We start from the raw sequence: 19,690 nt of genomic DNA on the forward strand, positions 1-19,690 counted from the left end.
CCAGTGGCTCAGTGGTAATGAATCTGCCTGCAGTGCCGCAGCTGCAGGGGATATGGGTTCCATCCATGGGTGGGGACGATCCCCTGGAGGAGGGCATGGCAACCCACTCCAGTATTCTTGCCCGGGAAATCCCATGGACAGAGGAGCCTGGCGGGCTACAGTCCATAGTGTCGCACAGAGCTGGACATGACTAAAGAGACTTAGCACACACGAGGGCCGTATTCAGTCGACAACAGTGGTCCAGGATCAGAGGGGAGACACAAACAACAGTCTCTCCACTTGTAATGGGAGGAGCTCCAGAATCATTGATTTTCAGCAGGTATGAAGGTCGGGGGTGTGTGTGTGTCTGTGATGGAAGGAAAACTGGTGCAACTGATGCTGTTTCTAGGTGATAGAAAATTAACAATGCCAAAGGGAAAAATTCTAAAGTTCTTTTTATGTGTGTGAAAGCAATAAACCTTAGAAGAGTCATTTATATGAACTGCCTCTGATTTATGCCTAAATATCTGAGAGCAAAATTATATTTTCTAAGTAGTGAACTTGTCAGATTATCATCATTTAAGTCTTGTTTTATTACTGTGTTTTTCATTTAAGTCTTGTTTTATTACTGTGTGTTCAGGTGTCTGCTTCCCACCTAAACAGAGCAGAAGGTATTGTCAGTAGCTCTGATGAGCTCTGCTCCTAATGGGACTTTGAGACTGGGCTTCAGGACTCTGAAAGGAAGAGAGAGATGTTACAGCGTGCTTGTTTCTCTTGCATCCTTTTCTTTCAAAGGAGTTGTGGTTAAGGGAAATGACTGGTTAATGAAAAAAAAATGGGAAGAAATGCCTTCATTTGAGAAGCTTGACAGCCATATAAAATGCATGTATATTGAATCAGAGGGTCTGCTAACAAGGCAAATGTAATTAAGAGGCTCACTGGAAGATATCTTTGTTTGATTTTGCCCCAGAAGCAAATTTTGAGGCAGGATTTTGAGCAGGCAAGTGGGGATGTGATTACTGTAGAATGTCTCCCAGGGCTGTGTAAAGAGGACCACAGGAAGTTCAGCCACCCACTCTTACTCTCCTCTGGCTGAGAACTGTCTTGGGGGGCTCCTCTCCAGTGTTTCCTGGCTGCACCTGCAGATTGTAGGTTCCCAGCACCAGGAAAGGACTGGAGACAGAAAGTCAGCAGATGCCCAGGGAGAGGCCTGGGAGGGCACTGCTAGACCCAGAGGAGCCTGCATCTCTACCACTTGCCCTCCAACTACGGCTGAGAGCAGAGGGGCGGGCAGGATGTGATGCATGGTTGCCGAGGAAAGACCCTCCACTCCATCCTGTGATGCATCTGTCTATCAAGGAAAAGATGCCAAGTGTTCCTTATAGAACAGGCCTGGGCTGTGGTGAGAAAGGCAGGTATGGGGTCACACTCATCAATACAGCTGTCACCTCCCAAAGCCTCTGTTCTCTAATGTGTAAAATAAAAACACCGGTTCCTCCTTTTCAGGATTTTGTGAAAGTCAGTCATGTTAAACTCTTTGTGACCCCATGGACTATACAGTCTGTGGAATTCTCCAGGCCAGAATACTGGATTGGGTAGTGTTTCCCTTCTCCAGGGGATCTTCTCAACCCAAGGATCGAACCCAGGTCCTCCTGCATTGCAGGTGATTCTTTACTAGCTGAGCCACAAGGGAAGCCCTTGTGACTTTCAGGACTTTATGTGAAGTAAAAGAGACAGTGTATTGGTCTGTGAGGAACTCTGCATGTTGTTGTTTTTATTGTTCAGTCGCTCAGTTGTGCCCCATCTTTGAGACCCCATGGACTGCAGCATGCCAGGCCTCCCTGTCCTTCACCATCTCCCAGAGTTTGCTTAAACTCATGTCCAGTGACTTGATGATGCCATCTGACCATTTCATCCTCTGTCACCACCTTCTCCTCCTGCCCTCAATCTCTCCCAGCATCAGGGTCTTTTCCAATGAGTTGGCTCTTCACATCACATGGCCTAAGTACTGGAGCTTCAGTTTCAGCATCAGTCCTTCCAATGAGTATTTAGGGTTGATTTCCCTTACGACTGACTGGTTTGATTTCCTTGCTTCCCAAGAGTCTTCTCCAGCACCACAAATCTAAAGCATCAATTCTTTGGTGCTCTGCCTTCTTTATGGTCCAACTCTCACATCTGTACATGACTACTGGAAAAACCATAGCTTTGGGGTCATGCCTATATCCACAAATGAGGGGAGTTGTACTAAAAAGGAAAAAGAGAGAGCAAAAACCAACCAATCAAACCAACAAAAATAGAAGAGAAGAGAAATAGGAAGAAAAGGAAGGTTATTGTCATGTGAGGCATTTGTTATGCGATACAGTCATGCATATTCCTGTTTCTTGCCAAATAATGTTTGTGACTATTTCACAGCTCAGGATATGTAGTCACACACATTTCACTCAAGTCCCTGGCCTAAAGTTCTTTCTGCTCCCTGACCCCACTTCCTTGGTATTTCTCTGGTAGAGGTTCTGACTTCAGATGCACACAGGGTGCTTTAACCAGCATGACCTGACCAGCCTAAGAGAGGAGTCCTGGCTTCTTAGACAGACCTCAGACACTGCAGGTCATCAACCAGGTTCTCATGTAAAGTCCAAATCACTGCTGGAGAGTAAATGGCCTTTTCGCCTTGGGGTGGACATTCGCTTGTTCACTGATCCTTGGAATACAGATAATACTAAATCTGCCCTGGGCTGGCTAACCCCCGAGGCCCATAAAGAAAGTTTATGGAATGGTCCAGGCTGTTTTCAGGCTCAGTGATGCCAGAAACAGTGATGCTGGGGACACAGCCTGCTCCTGATTATATGACACTAAGAAGGAGCTTCTAGTTCAGAGCGCAAAGTCACGGGCGAAACACCCAAAAAAGGAGTTGCACAAGCTTTGCAGTGGAAACAAATAGAGGCTGCCAGAGTAGCCCTGTCACCACTTCCCAGGAACAGGAAAAGCTGAAGTCATGGCCAGAGCAGTTGATGTCCTGGTTGTGGAGGGACACTCACCCGCACCCCCCGCAGACACACACTGGTGCTGAGAAAGATGGTTCAGTGGTGGCTATGTTGATGACTGTCTCATCAAATGACATAGAGCCCAGGCTCCAGAAAACTCTAGTGGGATCCACATTGCTATTCATCCTGAAGCACAGCTTCCCATGTGTGTCTTATGGGAGGTAGCACATTTTGATGAGTCTGGACCAGGGGACCCAAGCACTTCTGACTTATTAAACCAGGAACATGGACTCTTCTGCTTCCTCTTTGTGCTGATGTGGGAGGCACAGGACCCTCTGATCACGGGAATAGGGCAGACTTGGAGGAGGGGAAACGCAGCAGGATCCACCCTGAACTCAGATGCTTGAGGTACCTTTGCACTGGGCTCACAGGGTCATATGTTTCTGTAAGATTTTTTCAGAAGACAGAGATTCTGACTACAGCAGTGGATTAAGAACACTGCCTTTTTCCACTGAGATTGCCTTTAGTCTCACGTGGAGAGGTGCTGGCGTAGCTAGAGGCATATTGGGGATCAGTCTAAGGGGAAGCTGAGTTGGGGATACATTTTGTTTGGGCTTAGTCAGATTTATTTGTGTGATTTACAGTCACTTCCATATATATATGTTTCTGGTAGTTGCTTACTAAACATATATTATGATACTAAGCAATTTTTCAATTATTAAAATTTGTAATTTCCATAATGGCTTTTCTCATTCTAAAAAATATTCCCATTTATGTTTAATTTTGTATTCATCATTTGTATTTTTTTTAAAAAGGGCTTCTAACACCACAAAACCGGATCTACCTTCCTTCCCTCCCCCGCCCCTTCCCTTCCTTCCTCCCTGCCTCCTTCCCTTCTTTCCTCCTGTTTCTTTTCCTCCTCCTCCTCCTCCTTCTTTTAGACGCTATGACTTTACAATATTTACCTGACTTTCTGATTTCTTGCTCCTGTTTCATTTCCTCAGGTAATCAAGGGGGAAATATTTCATGTGTATAATAGATTGTTAGATTTTATAGAATGGTTTGACAACCAAACCACCGTGTAAAATGCTATTCCCATAGAAGAGCGTGCCCTGAGTTAAAAACTACCATCTTGAAGGACCTTCTGGATAATCTGTGTCCTACATGGCCTGGCCTCTACTCATGGTTCTAGCTCATTCTGTGGCCTCCTCTGAGGATACCTTGCACACCTGCCCTTTGAAGTCAGGCCCCCAGGACACATTATCTTCCACAGTGCTGTGTTTTTGAGTTTAATATTCCTCCCTTGGCTTCTCTTTACTCTTCTTTTACTAGGAATGCTAGCAAATTAAGTTGTCAGGTTTCTGAATCCCAAGTAACAAATACCATGTTAATATTCAAGGAAAAGTTTCAAGAGGCAGCCACACTGAAAACTGTGAGAAATAAAGTCTCAAAAGTGAAAAAAGAGAGGAAAAGAATAAAACACAGAAAACAAAAATAATAGCACAGAGTCCTGAATCTGTAATACAAGCCCATTTCCTTTGGGAGCAAATAGATGTTTACATTCCAAAGTGCTTGAGAGCAGCAACATGAAATCACTGATGTTCACGTGGTTAACATGAGCATTTGATAATACAAAGTACAGAAAATGTGAAAAATTCTCATCCAACAAAGTATGTATTTTAAGTTGTTGTTTTTACCAGAATCTGGTAAAAATCTCCTGTGGTACAGGAGGCTTACATCATTCTTCAGTATTGTTGATCAAACATCATGGTATTTTATTAAACTGACGGAATTTGGGGGAAGTGTGACATGATGGTTAAGACTGAATTTGGGGACCAGAGAGTCCTGGTCATACATCCTGGTTCTTCCACCTAGTTAGCTATCGGACCTGTCTGAGCTTCATTTTCCTCATATAAAATGAGGAAATATGTGAGGACCGGAAGGTAGATCCAAGATCTACCTCATAAGATCCTGGAGAGATTGTCTGTGAGGCTTTTTGCAGGGTCGTTTTCTAGTTGGTTCCAGGCTTCAATTTGCAGCCCAGTGTTGCAGGAGTGTAGCACTTTGCCAGCTGCTTTGGCATTAAATATACAAGAAAATATTTATTAAAATATTTCCCTTTTTTTAAAGGTTTATTTTCTTTGATATATTTTCTTATGGGAGATCCATTACTTGTGGGAGTAAGAGGAGAATAAGTTGCACTCAGAATAAAATCCAGGCTTCCATTGAGCCCTGACTCCCTTGGTTGGCTCCCCTAAGCCCCTCTGCCCCTTACTCACTGCTCAGACCCTGGAACATGCCAGCCCTTGCCCACCTCTGGGCCTGTGCATGAGCTGTTCCTCTCCTTAGTCTGGGGACCAGTCTAACCCTGGGTTGGGTTGTCTCCTTTCCAGCCTTTGCTTCTCCATTCGGCAGACACGTCCTCTGATGTCAGCCCTTCTCTGTGAGACTCTGTGTCTCTGCCCGTCACACTTACACAGTGTGCATTTGTTAGATAATGCTTATGTTAGCTCGCGTCTGTCCATTTCCCCCTCTAACTGGCTGCTCCATGAGGGGTTCTGTCTTATTTACTGGACCCTCTCTGTGTCTGGTAAAGAGCCTGAAGACTTCAGATCCTCACATATTTTCTGAATGACTGGTAATAAATGGGTAAAAAGGCAAAATGAGATGGGAGGCAGAGCATGGGTGGCTGACAGAGGACGGCAGGGTGAGGACCGAGAGTTCAGAGTAAATACACTGGCTGGGATCTGACACTTGGTGGGCAAGGACTGCAAACCAGCAATCGCTGGAAGGAAAGGGGAAGCCGGAGGGGAGAAAGAGGGCCAGTGTCTGTTATGTGGAGAGAGAGTGGAACCACCTGTTCCAGGCGCCTGTTTTAGCAGCTCTCAGTGGGAAACCAGCTGTTCTGATTTCCTTGCATGATACGGATAAAAAACCCATAACATAATTTGGAATGTGGGGGAAAGCAGCCCAGCATCATGACTGTGGAAACCAGTCATACTTCCCTTAAGCCTATGCGTTCCCTAAGGACACCCACCACCACCTGATCCTCCCCAAACCACCATGACTCACTGGGCATCTCCAGTTCTTTCTCACACACTGAAACCTGTGTTTCTCAGGAGGACAGAAGGGAGGAATGGTTAAGATTTTAGTCTTTGGAGTCAAATGACTTTGTAGTCATTGATAGAGTAGGAGCTAAGACACTTTACTCAACATCTGTAAACCTCCTGCATGCTAAGTTGCTTCAGTCATGTCCAACTGTTTGAGATCCTATGGACTGTAGCCCACCACGCTCCTCTGTCCATGGGATTCTCCAGGCAAGAGTACTGGAATGGGTTGCCATTTCCTTCTCCAGGCAATCTTCCCAACCCAGGGATCAAACTCAAGTCTCTTCTGTCTCCTGCACTGGGAGGCCGGTTCTTTACCACTAGTGCCTGGAGAGCCCTGTAAACCTCAATGTTCCCATTTTTTAAATGGAAATAGGCACTCAGAGAGATACGTCTAGTGATTAAGTTGGATAACTCCTATAAAGGGCTCAGCTCAGTGCCTGCACCAGATGACTGTTCAATGAAAATTCTTTACTGAGAAGCCCTGAAAACCACGTTTATCTTTAATCAGACCCTGTGGTCATAGAGAGCTTTGGATGTAATCAACAGAAATAAACAGAGATTACTGGAGCCTGAAAAAAAAAGTTTATTGGAAGGATATAAATAGCTGACAGAACTTAGGGAAGAGGCCTTGGGGAATGTGGGAACCAGGGCAACGGAGGGTCTTCAAAACAAAAACAAGTAAACCATCTTTCGAGGTGCTGCTACTTCTGGTGGCACAGCCTTGGAATGCCCAGGAAAGGGGAATCCAATGGCCCCACTTGGGTCTAGCCCTCCCCTGTGGTAAGAAGAGTGGAAGTCTCGGGTGGGCTGCCCATCAAAGCCATGAAGACAGGACACGGGGCAGACAAAACTCCTGTTCTCTGTAGATCTATTGTGGGTGTTTCTGAGGATCTGCTAAGCCAGTTTCTCTCAACTGACTTTTCAACTTCTTATTTGCCAAAATTTAGTTGCCTTTCATAAGAACTCAACCTCATTTCCTCTCATCTTTCTAGACAATCATCCCCCACCTTTTTTTTTTTTTTTTTGAGTTAATTTCTGCAGTCTTTATTCACTCATACATTGATTTAGTAAACAAGTACTTATTGAACACCTGCTGGTGTCAGGTTTTGTTCTGGGGGCTGATTTACTTCAGTAAGCCACAGAAATCCCACACACTCAAGGACTTATTTGAGTTGGCTTGGGGGGAGGCAGACAAGCAAACATAAACAACAGAGAGATGACATCCAGCGAGTGACAAATCACTAGTGAGAACAACCGCAAGCCAGGGAAAGGAAGGGGTGAGGTGTGTGCCAAGGCCTTGCTCTGATGGCTTAGCCAAGTTTATACGAGGCTGTCATTCATCTGCTCACATCTTGATTATTTTATTTGCTTGTCTGTCATAAGTGACTAGCTGGCTTCCCCACCTAGCAGCAAGCACCTCAGGGGTGAAGGCATGTCATTCATTTCTTGGGCTAGCCTTGGCCTTACTGTGGGTGCTGAGTTAGAGCTTGTTGAGTGAATGGACAAGCGCACCCCTTATGGTGTGGCTATCGGATGACTGTATGTTTCTGCTGTGAACCAGCCAACCAGCCAGCCATTCTCCCAAGTGGGGCATTGCGGGTGACCTGAAATTCCTGCCCTTGTTGGTTCTGTTGTTAACTGACCAACTGGCTGAATAAAACTTTTCTTTTTTGGGGCTGTCATGGGTCTTTGTTGCTGAGTGTAGGCTTAGTTGCATGTGGGATCTTAGTTCCCTAACCAGGGATCGAACCCACATCCCCTGCACTGGAAGTCAGGTTCTTAACCACTGGATCACCAGAGAAGTCCCTGAATAAGACATTTCTTTAATCCCTATTTAGTGGATCTCTCTTCTTTGGAATCAAGTTGGTTTCTTTGTGTTATAGTTTTTATTTTCTTAAAACAGGCTTTCTGAATGTAAGACCAAGTTTGAGGAACAGAGGAGAAAAACCTCTGTTCCTCACAGCTTGAGTCCCAGAATCATGACATCTGAATGAAGTGTGGTGTTTGAAGGAAGTTCAGGACAGCACCCAGCCCAAGTGAGGCTGCGCCGTGAGACACAGGGGCAATGGCAATGGTCCTGTAAGCGAAACTGGATTCCTGTTAAATCTGCTCCCTCCGTACTTAATGTCCTAACATGGAAAGAACTAAATTAATCCTCAGTTAAGTACCCAGTCTAAAAGTAGAGGACAAGACAATGAAGTGCTTTAAAATATTTTTATTAAACATTTGTATAAAGTAGAGCAGTGTTAATGCAAGATGTTCCGACGTGGCCTCCACCCTAGCAGGATTCATGCCTTTGTACTTCAGACCAATGGATGGACTGCCACTGACACAGCTCTCTGGTTGCGATGGTAGCTGTGTTTATAAATGGTCAGCTGTGCTGTGAATATATTTAGGTTATGCTAAATGCCCCGAGAGGATGAATATCATCTGTTTCCAGTTTAATTATGTTTTGGAGCATGGTATGCTTTTTTCCAGATGAATAAATACTAAGTCTTTTTCACTTCCAGAGGAAAGTCAGGGTTGGATTCTGAAATTCAAGTTACCAGACTTATTAAGTCAAATTAAAATGAAATATAAAAAGCTGTTTGATTCTATTTATAAATACTTATCAGAATACCACTCAATGAAAATTTGAGGTTTTGGATAAAAAATTAGATACAAAAACTGACACCAGAAACCATATCTTTCATCATTAGCATGGTTAGATGGTATGATCAGGTAGTTAGAACTAATGGTTAAATGGTGTTGGTAACTGTACAGTATATTTATATAACATTAAAAACTTTCAAAGCAGTTTTTATCCAAATGTTCTCAGACTTTTCATATCATAGACCTTGAAGTTTGTGTATGCATGCCAAAATATATACAGTGACTACTTTAAGCACTATCACCATTAAAAAAAGATTCACTTCAGCCTTCTGAAAAAGCTAATTTGGCTGGCTCTATTTATTTGTTCATAAGCCATAAACTTCCTGATAGAGATCTTGAAGGAAAAGAACCAACTTGAAATGGGTATCAAAAGGGATTTTATTGTGATTACACAAATTCCCCAAGTACTGCGATCTAGTGATAGCAGATGAGTGCCCCAAAGTTAGCCCACTGCTAACCAATGGTCACGCTGGAGTTAGACCCTAGGATTCCTGACTCCTACACCTGTGTTCTTTCCACCTTATCCCCTTGTCTCCCTCACACGATCATTTGAATTAGCAAAATGTGCATGTAATCTACAAACTTTCTCTTCCGTCTCAGTTTCAATGAAAGTAGCTGTTATATAGATAACAGTATGTGTATGTGTGTGTGTATATACATATATATATATATATATCTCCTGTGGGTTATTTACACTTGCTTTCTCATATGTCCTCCTTCCTCCCCCCACGTCCATCTTTTTTAAAAAAATAAACCTCAGAAAAGCTAGGTAAGATAGGGTGTTTCAGTATGCTTCTGTGAGCACATCAGTGAAACGTGTCCAGTGGCATAGGGAACAGACAGGGCTTTGATACTTCTCAGGTGCTGTGCTCTTCTCCTGGTCTCATCCCCTTGACTTGGATGCCAGCAATAGGTTTGGTTTTTAAAGGCCTGTCCACTCTGACACTAGAGAAAACCTCAGGGGTCCTATTTCTGGCAAGCTGCTTATTTATTCATCTTGCTACTTTAACTCAGCATCTGTGTTTTGTTTTGTTTTCAGTAAAATTTAAAGCTCTGAAACAGAGTTAGCTATGTATTGGGTTGGCCAAAAAGTTTTTGGAAAAAGCCAAACAAAGTTTTTGGCCAACCCAATATATTTTAACATGTAAAACCCTGTGAATTCACTTGACTTAATTCCACATCTTAACAACAAAAAAGCCCAAAATACCACTTCTCAAATTGTAATGTGTTTATATGTCAACAAAGTAACTATGAGATAAAGGAAAATATACAAAAACCATTTCATAGATTTTTTTGTTTCAGTTTTTAAAAAGTCATGCTTGGAAAAATTGCATTATATTAAGTCAAATTATCTTTTGTGCTGTGCTTCGTCACTCAGTCCTGTCCAATTCTTTGTGACCCCATAGACTGTAGCCCGCCAGGCTCCTCTGTCCATGGGGAGTATCCAGACAAGAGTACAGGAGTGGGTAGCCATTCCCTTCTCCAGGGGATCTTCCCAACTCAGGGATAGAACCCATGTCTGCTGCATTGCATGCGGATTCTTTACCATCTGAGCCACCAGGGAATCCCATCTTTTATATAATGATTTGTATCATTAAAATGTACAGGTTATTATGGGTAAGAAAAAAATTCAGAATCTGTCTTAGATCAGAATTCTTATATTGCCAGAACTAAAAATAGCATAATAACTATTGTTTGTGGGATATCCAGAGGTTCAGTATTTCCTTACCAGTGAAATATATTGCTTCTATCTATGTTCAAAGGGGCAAATCTATTAATTCTTTGGTAAAGTTCATAGTTCTGCTCTAACTGTATTCAGTTCCCTGGTAAATGCTTGGAGGAATATGAGTCCTTGGTTTATTGACTGAGATACCTTCTGAGATGATTAATACACCATCAAATACATAGAAGTCGGTGAAATATTACATGTTTTCCTAACATGTCCATTGGAACATCTTTTCTTCTTGAATTACTCCAATATTTTTTTTTAATATAAGGAGGATTTTTTAAACCCCCAAATTGTGCATTTCTTAGTATTTATTTCTAATGAAAGTAACATTCTGATATTTAAGAATTAAATGATATGAGTTGGGATATTTTTTTCTTTTTTCTTTCTTTTTACACATCTCCCAAGAGGGCTTTGACCCTGTTGATCATTTTGAAACTGTAGTAGTAGGCTAATTAGATTGTTTGGACCAGTGCTCACAGAGGTTCTAAAATCCACTTTTTCTCAAAGAGAGGTTATAAATGTGAGAAACAAAATCTGAGAGACCACCCCTCTCTTGTGTCCATTGGCGATGGGGTTCACTAGACCACATACCACCACCCCCCTTACTCCAAGCCTTCTCAATCAGGCTCTTTCTGCTACAATCTCCTCCAGGCTAATCAACACTTTTGATCATTCCTTTCTTCTGAACTATGAATCTAACCAGTACACTATTGGTTAGATAGTTGGGACAATAGTCTGAATTGTTGTCTGCTTATTGTAATTTCTTTTTGTTACATGATGACACTGTGTCTGCTAATTCATTTTGGAATGTACCTGAACTTTGGTACATCTAAAAGGAAGCTCATTTGGTGCTTGCTCTGAACTGAACGAAAAGGGAAGACCCGTGTCCCTGACTGTCCCTTCCCTTGGATTTGTATTCTCTGCCAAGGGGTTTATAAATATCAAGAGGTCAGGGACAGACTCCCCGTTGTGTTAGCCTCTGCCGCCTTTTCTAGGCAAGTCCCTTCTGGAGATCCCCGCCTCTACGTGCATTCCCTTGCCCATGGACAGCTCTGTCCATGGGATTTTCCAGGCAAGGACACTGGAGTCGTTTGCCATTTCCTTCTCCAGGGGATCTTCCCCACCCAGGATTTAGACTGGAGTCTCCTGCTTTGGCAGGTGGATTCTTTACCACTGAGCCACCTGGGAAGCCTCTTCTACTAAATACATGGGGGTAAATCACCTTTAAAAAATCCTTTAAGATTTTTTTTCAATCAACATAGTTATTTTGTGTGTTTTCTTTTAGATCACCTCCAGCTTTGGTCCCCTGGCACCACCCATTAGCGACAGTCATAAGGTAAGTGTACATTTTAAACTCTGTTTCAATCAGTTGTTGATGGAAATATCAGTTTTGTTCAGTGGTTTCCACCAGAAACAGTTTCATTCAAATATTTTATCAGTGAATAGTAGTATAATAAATGGAAGTTTCATATATAGGAAAGATAATAAACCTCCTCTGTAAATTTTGTGAATAGGATAGAAATGGATAGAAATTAAATTACAAAAAGTACTGCTCATCACCCTTGACTATTGCCTGTAGCATAATACAGTATATTTGCAGCCACCAAGTGGAATGGTTTTTATGTACCATCTTCATCACAGGCAGCTGCCAGAATCCTCTCAAGAGGCACATTACAACAGCCTCTTCTTCTGTTTTAAATTGGGCCATAGCCCAAGAAGTGTCTCAAATGGCTTTCGGCACCAATTAACATCTAGCAGAGAGTTTAGCACTTAATGGGCACATGATAGAAATTGGCAGGAGAATGGACTGATGGATTCATTAATTCATCACTTTTTATGCTCTGTGAGATTCTCGGCAGTGTGAGGCAGTGTTGTGCACTGGTTAGTGCCCTAAAGCTGGAGCCAGGTGCTGGGTTCGGATACCGTCCCTGCCACTTGCCAGCTGTGTGACTTGAGCACAGGTCCAAACTGTTCAGGGCCCGGGGTTTTCCATTCACAAAGTGGGGTTTATAATCTACCTCTTTTGTTGTTGTTATAAGGTTATTACAAGAACCTCAAGGTTTTTATAAATATTACGAGGTGATTATAAATATTTATAAAGTGCTTAAATTAATACCTGGCATAATAGTAATCTTTATGAAATGTTTGTTGAATAAATTAAAATATATTAAGCATATAGGGATATTCCGAGGTTCCAGATTTAGAGACTGAAAAACTGGCTTGACCTTAGAAGCAAAGATGCCCTAGGAGCAATAAATATACCTGCCACTCAAATCTTTGTTTCAATATTATTTTCCCATAAAAAGAATCAGAGAAATGACTGAGGGCTGGGGCAAGAAATATGCACAAAAAGCCTGGATTATCTTATAGTGCCAGGAAGTAAGGAAGTGCTAAAAGAGAAAAGATGAAAACAAAACCAAAATCTCATAAAGGTGACTATGACACAGTGTGTGTGGAAAGGCTATAGGAACCAAAGTACACCCATCAGCCAAAGCAGGAACAGTTTGAGCCACAAAATAAATAAGCAATATTGAGGTATAACCCAAATCTGATAACTATCTATTCTGGTGTAAATAAATGATTGGATAAATATACGAGGGAAATAGACAAATCTCTCCAAATAGTGTATATAGATACTCTGTTTTCTAGGAGGTAAAGCATAACTCTTCATGGAGCTACACATAATTTTTTTCTTCCAAAGAGTACAGTATAGAAACAGTAAGTTTTTTTAAAAAAGGGTAACTTACAGTAGGGGCTTTCCAGGTAGCTCAGTGGTAAAGAATCTGCCTACCAATGCAGGAGACACAAGAGATGTAGGTTCAACCCCTGGGTTGGGAAGATCCCCTGGGTAGGAAATGGCTACCCACTCCAGTATTCTTGCCTGGGAAGTCTCATGGACAGAGAAACCTGGAAGGCTACAAGTTCATGGGGTCACAAAAGAGTCAGACATGACTTAGAGACTAAACAGCAACAGTTTACAACAGAGAAACTTGACAAACACTACCTCAAGCCAGGAGATCAAGGTAACATTGACAGTGATATATCATATTAATAGTAGGCATCCTTCACAGGATGTGATGAGAATGGCACTTGACCTCTGTGATCTTCCTCTCAAAACATATTACCCCCCAGTCTAATCATGAGAAAAACACAAGACAATTTTCAATCGAGGTGCATCCTACAAAACATTTGGCCAGTCTCCTTCAAAATTGCCAAGCTCATCAAAAACAAAGAAAGTTTGAGAAACTGTCACAGCCAAGAGAAGTCTAAGGAAACTGGAAAGCTACCTGTAAGGTGGTATCTTAGATGGAATCTGGGAACAGAGAAAGGACATTAGGTGGAGACTAAGGAAATGTGAATAAAGTTTAGTTAATAATGAAAGTGAAAGGAGGTGAAGTCGCTCAGTCATGTCCAACTCTTTGCAACCCCATGGACTGTAGCCTACCAGGCTTCTCCATCCATGGGATTTTCCAGGCAAGAGTACTGGAGTGGGGTGCCATTTCCTTCTCCAGGGGATCTTCCCAACCCAGGGAGCAAACCTGGGTCTCCCGCACTCCAGGCAGATGCTTTACCGTCTGAGCCACCAGGGAAGCTATTATTAGTTAATAATAATTTTCAATATTTATTCACTAATTGTGAAAAATGTACCATCCCAATATAAGATATAATAACAGTGGAAACTAGGAGTGGGGTATAGAATAATTCTCTATTAGCTTCACAATAATTTTGCACTTCTGAACTTTTAAAAATAAAGTCTTTATTTAAAAAAAATAATGAAGTGATTTGGGAGGGCATACTCTTCAATTTTCAAGTATCAAGATAATGGTATTTTTTAAAATGTTGAATTCAATTAATTTATGTTTTGAGGCTCATATATGGAGGATTATATTCTGCATTAAAGTTTTGAATTAAAATAGAGATGTACACATCTATAAATCATTCAGTTATATTCTCTCCTCTAATGGAGAAAGAAAATAGCATTAGCAACACAAACCTTTTTTGGTGAGAATAATTGTTATTGGAGTTTGAAGTAGATTATCATATGTAGCATGACAAATTACCACAAATTTAGTGGTTTGAAACAATATATAATTCCTATACCACAGTTTCTATGGATCTAGAATCTGAGTGTATCTCAGCTGGGTCCTCTGCTTAGGGTCTCGTAAGGTTATAATCAAGATGTTGGCCATGAGACAAGAAGGGGGCAGGGCACAACCATTAAAGGAATGACATAATCCAAGAACATGTCATGAACTGAATAGAACCAAATAGGTCCAAGATGGCGGACGAGTCAACTTCCCCTGTTACACATCAGCAAGCTAGATGACACACCCACAGGCGCCATGCTCGTTCCAAGGCCAACCATAAAGGTCAAAAAGACGGCAGTGGCCCAATTTTTGGAAATCCCCACCCCATCCCCCAAATAGCTGGAATACTCCTCCCACTCATTAGCCTAAGAAATACCCGCCTCTATAAAAACAGATAACCCCACACCTTGCCATCTCTTGCCTTATGAGATGGCTTGTGTGAAGCCAAGAACTCACACTTGGCAGCTCTCCCAGGGACTCAGATGTGACCTGGGATGTGACCATCCTCTCGTACTCCACTCTCTTTCCCTCAACAAGTAGGCTGTGTTCCTTTTAGAAGCTTTTTTTTTTCCTTCTTCTTGGTTCATGAGGTTGTTGGTGGGATTCACTTGAGTTGTAGGATTGAGGTCCCTTGTTTTCTTGCTAGCTGGCACCTGGGGTGCTTTCATCTCCCAGGTATCACTCAAGGTTCCTGGCCATGTGGCCGTTTGCCTCTCACAGGCCCTGTCACAACATGGCTACTCACTTCAAAACCAGCAGGAGGATCTTGGACTCCAGTCTGCTAGGACAGAGACTTGCATAATGTAACCTAATCAGGGAGTGACTATCCCCTGTGGCTTTGCAGTGTTCTATTGGCTGGGGCAAGTCAGGCTGGGAGTATAGGTGGTGCTTGTACTCAAGGGGAAAGGATTATCCTAGTGACTGCACTCACTGGGCAGTCACTTTAGGGTGTGTCCACTGCAGCAGGAGAGTTTTGAAACAGACACAGGCAGCTGGGCAAACTAAATAAGAGAATATGAGCAAACTAAATAAGAGAACAAATCAGAAATGCTTGCTTCTTGCCTTCAAGTAAACTACAACTTAAGGTAACTAAATAAATTTAGCTTCCCCACACAAATACACAACATTATGTTTAACTTGGAGAAATATTTCTAAGTTTTGAGGAGTATTTGAAGATGAAGGAGTTAGAGAAAAATATTTGGAGATAGCTCATAAATACATCACTATTTTCCTAATTGGGGTAGTTTTTTTTTTTTTTTTTTCCTTAGCAGTGAAGAAATTTGCATAAAAATATGTTCTCAGTGGCAACATTTATGTGCTTTGAGAACTCCCATTATGAACGTCCAAAAATATGATCTCATTTTCAACATTTCATGACTTAATTTTCTTCATTTTTGAGACTGTTTAGTTTCTTAATACTTATGTTTTTAAGTTCTGCCTACTAATAATTATTAATAGGATTGTACTGTATAATTTACCATATGAAAAAATTAAAACTACCCCAATCAGGAGAAGAGAAGAGGACGTCAGAGGATAAGATGGTTGGATGGCATCGCTGATGCAATGGGCATGAACTTGGGCAAACTTTGGGAGATGGTGAGGGACAGGGAGGCTTCGTGTGTTGCAGTTCATGGGGTAACAAAAAGTTGGACACCACTGAGTGACTGAACAACAACTGTTTAATTGATAATTTTTACATTTTACATGATGCTTAGACATTTGTATATTTTAAATGTATTGAATATCCATTTTCACTGATTTCTTCTTATGGGTTCTGAATCCTTTTCTTATAAAACATTAAATACAGAAATTCTGCTATTGTCATTTGGCTTCAGCTTTTTAATCACCACCCAGATTTTCAGGAACTCAAATTTTTTTTTCCCCTGATGGCTCCTTGTAACACCAAAATGTCCTAGAAATCCTAACATTTAGCCATTGGAACTACATTTGCCAAGCTGCTGCTTGCATCTGGAAATAAAAACACAAGCATCCTTTGTTAGACCCTGCATCCAAATTGTGGGTTTGGATAATAGGATGACTGTGCGCCTCCACAGAGGTTAATGCACACCTATTAGTGGACTGAACCAGACACCTTTGCTGTTTATGTCTCAGATATGCAGCTACCTGGAAGAAAACAGGCAATGAAGCCCATTAGCAGCCAAGTTGACATGGAAATATGTATTGCAATAATTTAGCTAAGAAACTCCTAAGAGAAATGATTTCCTGTGGCCCCTCCCCCACCCTTCACCTCCTTTTCAAGTCTTTTTCTGCCTGGGTTTCTTTTTTCTGCTCACTCACAACCACGCCTTAGGCTGTAGCTGTTGGTTCTCCTATGCCAAGGGGTACAAAGAGTTGTTATTCAGAATGGTGAGAACAGAATCACTTGTAGCTATTGGGAAAATAACTCATTTAGCAAATAAAGGTCAAAGTGTACTTGCTTTCTTCCTTCCTTTCTCCCTTGAAGTTGTTTTCTTTGTAGGAATTAAATAAAGGAACCCTTTTAAAAAAATAGGACACAAAATAAGGAAGTATTAAATGCAAGCTCAGAAGAAGAACGTTTGTCTTTGACTGGAAGGTCACAGGATAAAGCGCTCTTATCAGAGCTGAAGCTAGGGGAAGGTCTTGGAATTTGCCAATGTTGTTAGCCTGTGTGATCATCAGATCTCTTTCTCCCAGTTTTAGAGGGATTTAGTCTTGCCATATGATTTCAGATTTATTCACCATTTATCGTAATATATAAATCTGGTACTTTCACCTATTACTGAAATTCTGGATTTTTTAGTAATATAGAAGCAACCGTTAGATCTTTTTAAAAAGACCTGAGTTTAACTTGAAGTAGAATATTTTCTAAATAATATCTCTGTACATTATATCTGTTTTGTTTCTAGACCATCTTAACATCATTTTGCATTACGGTGATCAAATACAAGCTGGATTTCCTTGTTGGGGAGTACCGAGGTAGCAATTAGTTATGATTATCTGGGTCTTCTTTTGGCATAAGACAGGCAACTCATTCATTGTGTCTCTTTATTTACTACTGTCCTTGAGGCCTTGTGTGGTGCCCACACCACCCCTCCCATACTGAGCTCTCCTTTCCCTGAGTTTCCTGTCACACGTGGATTCTGTTCTTGGTCATTCCTATCTTGTCTTATTTACCCATTCTTTGCTATGGATACTTTTTCTCTCCAAAAGAGACTGTTGGCTCTTTGAGGGCAAGGATTCTGCCTTCTTGTCTTTTTGTGTCTTCACAGTGCTCCTGGTCGTTAGCACTTGATGACCACCTACCACCATACCCCATGCCTCCAACTCTTAAAGCTGCTCAGAACAGTGTTTCCTCAAATCAGGAGACTTAACATATGTTCTAATTGCCTCATCCTGTACTGGGGGCTACAGAGGTGGGGTCAACCAAGCAAAACAATCGCCCCAGACTTTGGTCCTCTCATTCTCCTCTCAGGACCACTTTGCCATTCTCAGATCCCAGGCTCCTTTCTAGGCATCTCTCCTGTGGCTCATTCTCTGAGGCCCTGAGGTCTCAACTGAGTATCACACTTCCTAGGGCCATCTTGTCTAATAAAGAAATCCTGAAAACCAGAAAGATGTCAAGACCCAAAGTAATGTATCTCCAGTGGTGAAATCCCAGGCACTGTGATAAGCAACAGTGAAGATATTTTTAACCCATCCTCGTCTGGCCTCCCTAAAGTAACACCACGCAGGAAGATGCCTACTCTGCTTGTTTATAGGTGTACCCAGACTGCTGCTGCTAAGTCGCTTCAGTCGTGTCCGACTCTGTGCCTAGGGACTGTTAAAAGAATAGAAATGTTGATCTCTGTTCTTAGAGTGTAAATGACCTAGCAGGGCAGTTTGGACCACATGCACCTATGGAGCACACCAGTGTACTGTTTAAGAGTCTTTCTGATCACACAGTTCTGGCTTATAATCTCAGTTGTTCTATTCTTTAGCTGTGTAGCCTTGCATCCATTTCTGAAATTTTCTGGAGATCATTTCCTTCATTTATAACTCCAGGATAACAAAGCCCAAGGAGGTCATGAAAATTCAATGAGTTAATGTATGGGCCTTTTGGGGCACATAGTATATATGCATGGCATGGGTGGCAGTGATGATAATAACTAAAGAAAGGGAGGAGTGTAAGTCCAAGCAAGGCATCTGAGGCTGAGAAGAGGTGTGTTCATCAAGGCAATGATGGACATGGAGGAGGATGCAGGAGAGCTTCCTGGGAAGCACCTCCTTGCATCATAGGAGAATGTGAGTGTCCAGTATCTGTGCTTGTTTACCCACTGATACCTGATCCACTGATCGGTTGGTCTGCAGAGGCATTTTTTTTTTGGCCTGGAAGCAATGTGTTAGAGAGTAGAAAAAGTCTGAGTGGAACGCATGCCCAACATCATTATAGAGTGGAGGTGCAGGTATCTTCACCCTTTCTCTTAACTGTCTGCTTCTGAGTATCCCTCCTCCATCGGAGGTATGGTCCTCAAAGCCAGCTTCGGACAGTTCATCCCTGTTATCCCCAGGTCACTGTTGAGAGCACATGCTGGGTACTTAATTGTTGGTAGAAAGGTTAAAAGGATAGGAGATGCTGGCGTTTTGCTATGCTACCTCATCTAGCAACACAAGACTCAGTACAAGTATGAGAATGTGTTTTCCCTGCATGCAAGGATGACTCGGTCCAATGAAAGATGGAAATACTGTGTTTGTGGTTCTTTCTCCAAAGCAACGTTGTTTGTGGGGTCAGAGACCAAGAAATATGTGACTTAGGAAAGTTGCAACAGCCTTAAAAATGTTGGTTGTTGTGCATGAAAGAAAAGGAAACAAACAAACAAACAAACAAAAAACCCAAGCTTATAAAACTGAAAGGGGAGTCTGTTACATCAAGCCTGCTGCCCAAAGGGTTGAGTCAGCAGATTGGAATGGATCATTGCGAGTTCCTGCAGCCACCTAGCTTGTGATTTAACACTTCTCTGAGCTTTTGTTCCAGATATATGAGGCTGAATTTATTCCCATCTTATTGTCCTTGTAAAAGCAATTAAAAAAAAAACAACTGTATGTTTTCTTTTCATTCTTATTTTTACCTTGCCATCCTGCTGTTTACAAGATTAGTCTCTCACACTCTGCCTGGGGTGTTTTCTATTCTTG

The 19,690-nt window shown here is 41.9% G+C and overlaps 1 protein-coding gene across 5 annotated transcripts in view; it reads left to right on the forward strand.

Moving 5' to 3' along the window:
- Nucleotides 1-19,690, forward strand: part of NCALD (neurocalcin delta) — a 468,302-nt gene that overhangs the window by 233,538 nt on the left and 215,074 nt on the right. For all 5 annotated transcript variants that reach the window (XM_061439258.1, XM_061439257.1, XM_061439262.1 and 2 more), the window contains exon 3: nucleotides 11,737-11,787. The gene's annotated coding sequence lies outside the window, so the exon portion shown is untranslated. The remainder of the gene's footprint in view (nucleotides 1-11,736; nucleotides 11,788-19,690) is intronic.

Source organism: Bos javanicus, chromosome 14, assembly GCF_032452875.1.
Source record: "Bos javanicus breed banteng chromosome 14, ARS-OSU_banteng_1.0, whole genome shotgun sequence".
Classification (NCBI taxonomy): domain Eukaryota; kingdom Metazoa; phylum Chordata; class Mammalia; order Artiodactyla; family Bovidae; genus Bos; species Bos javanicus.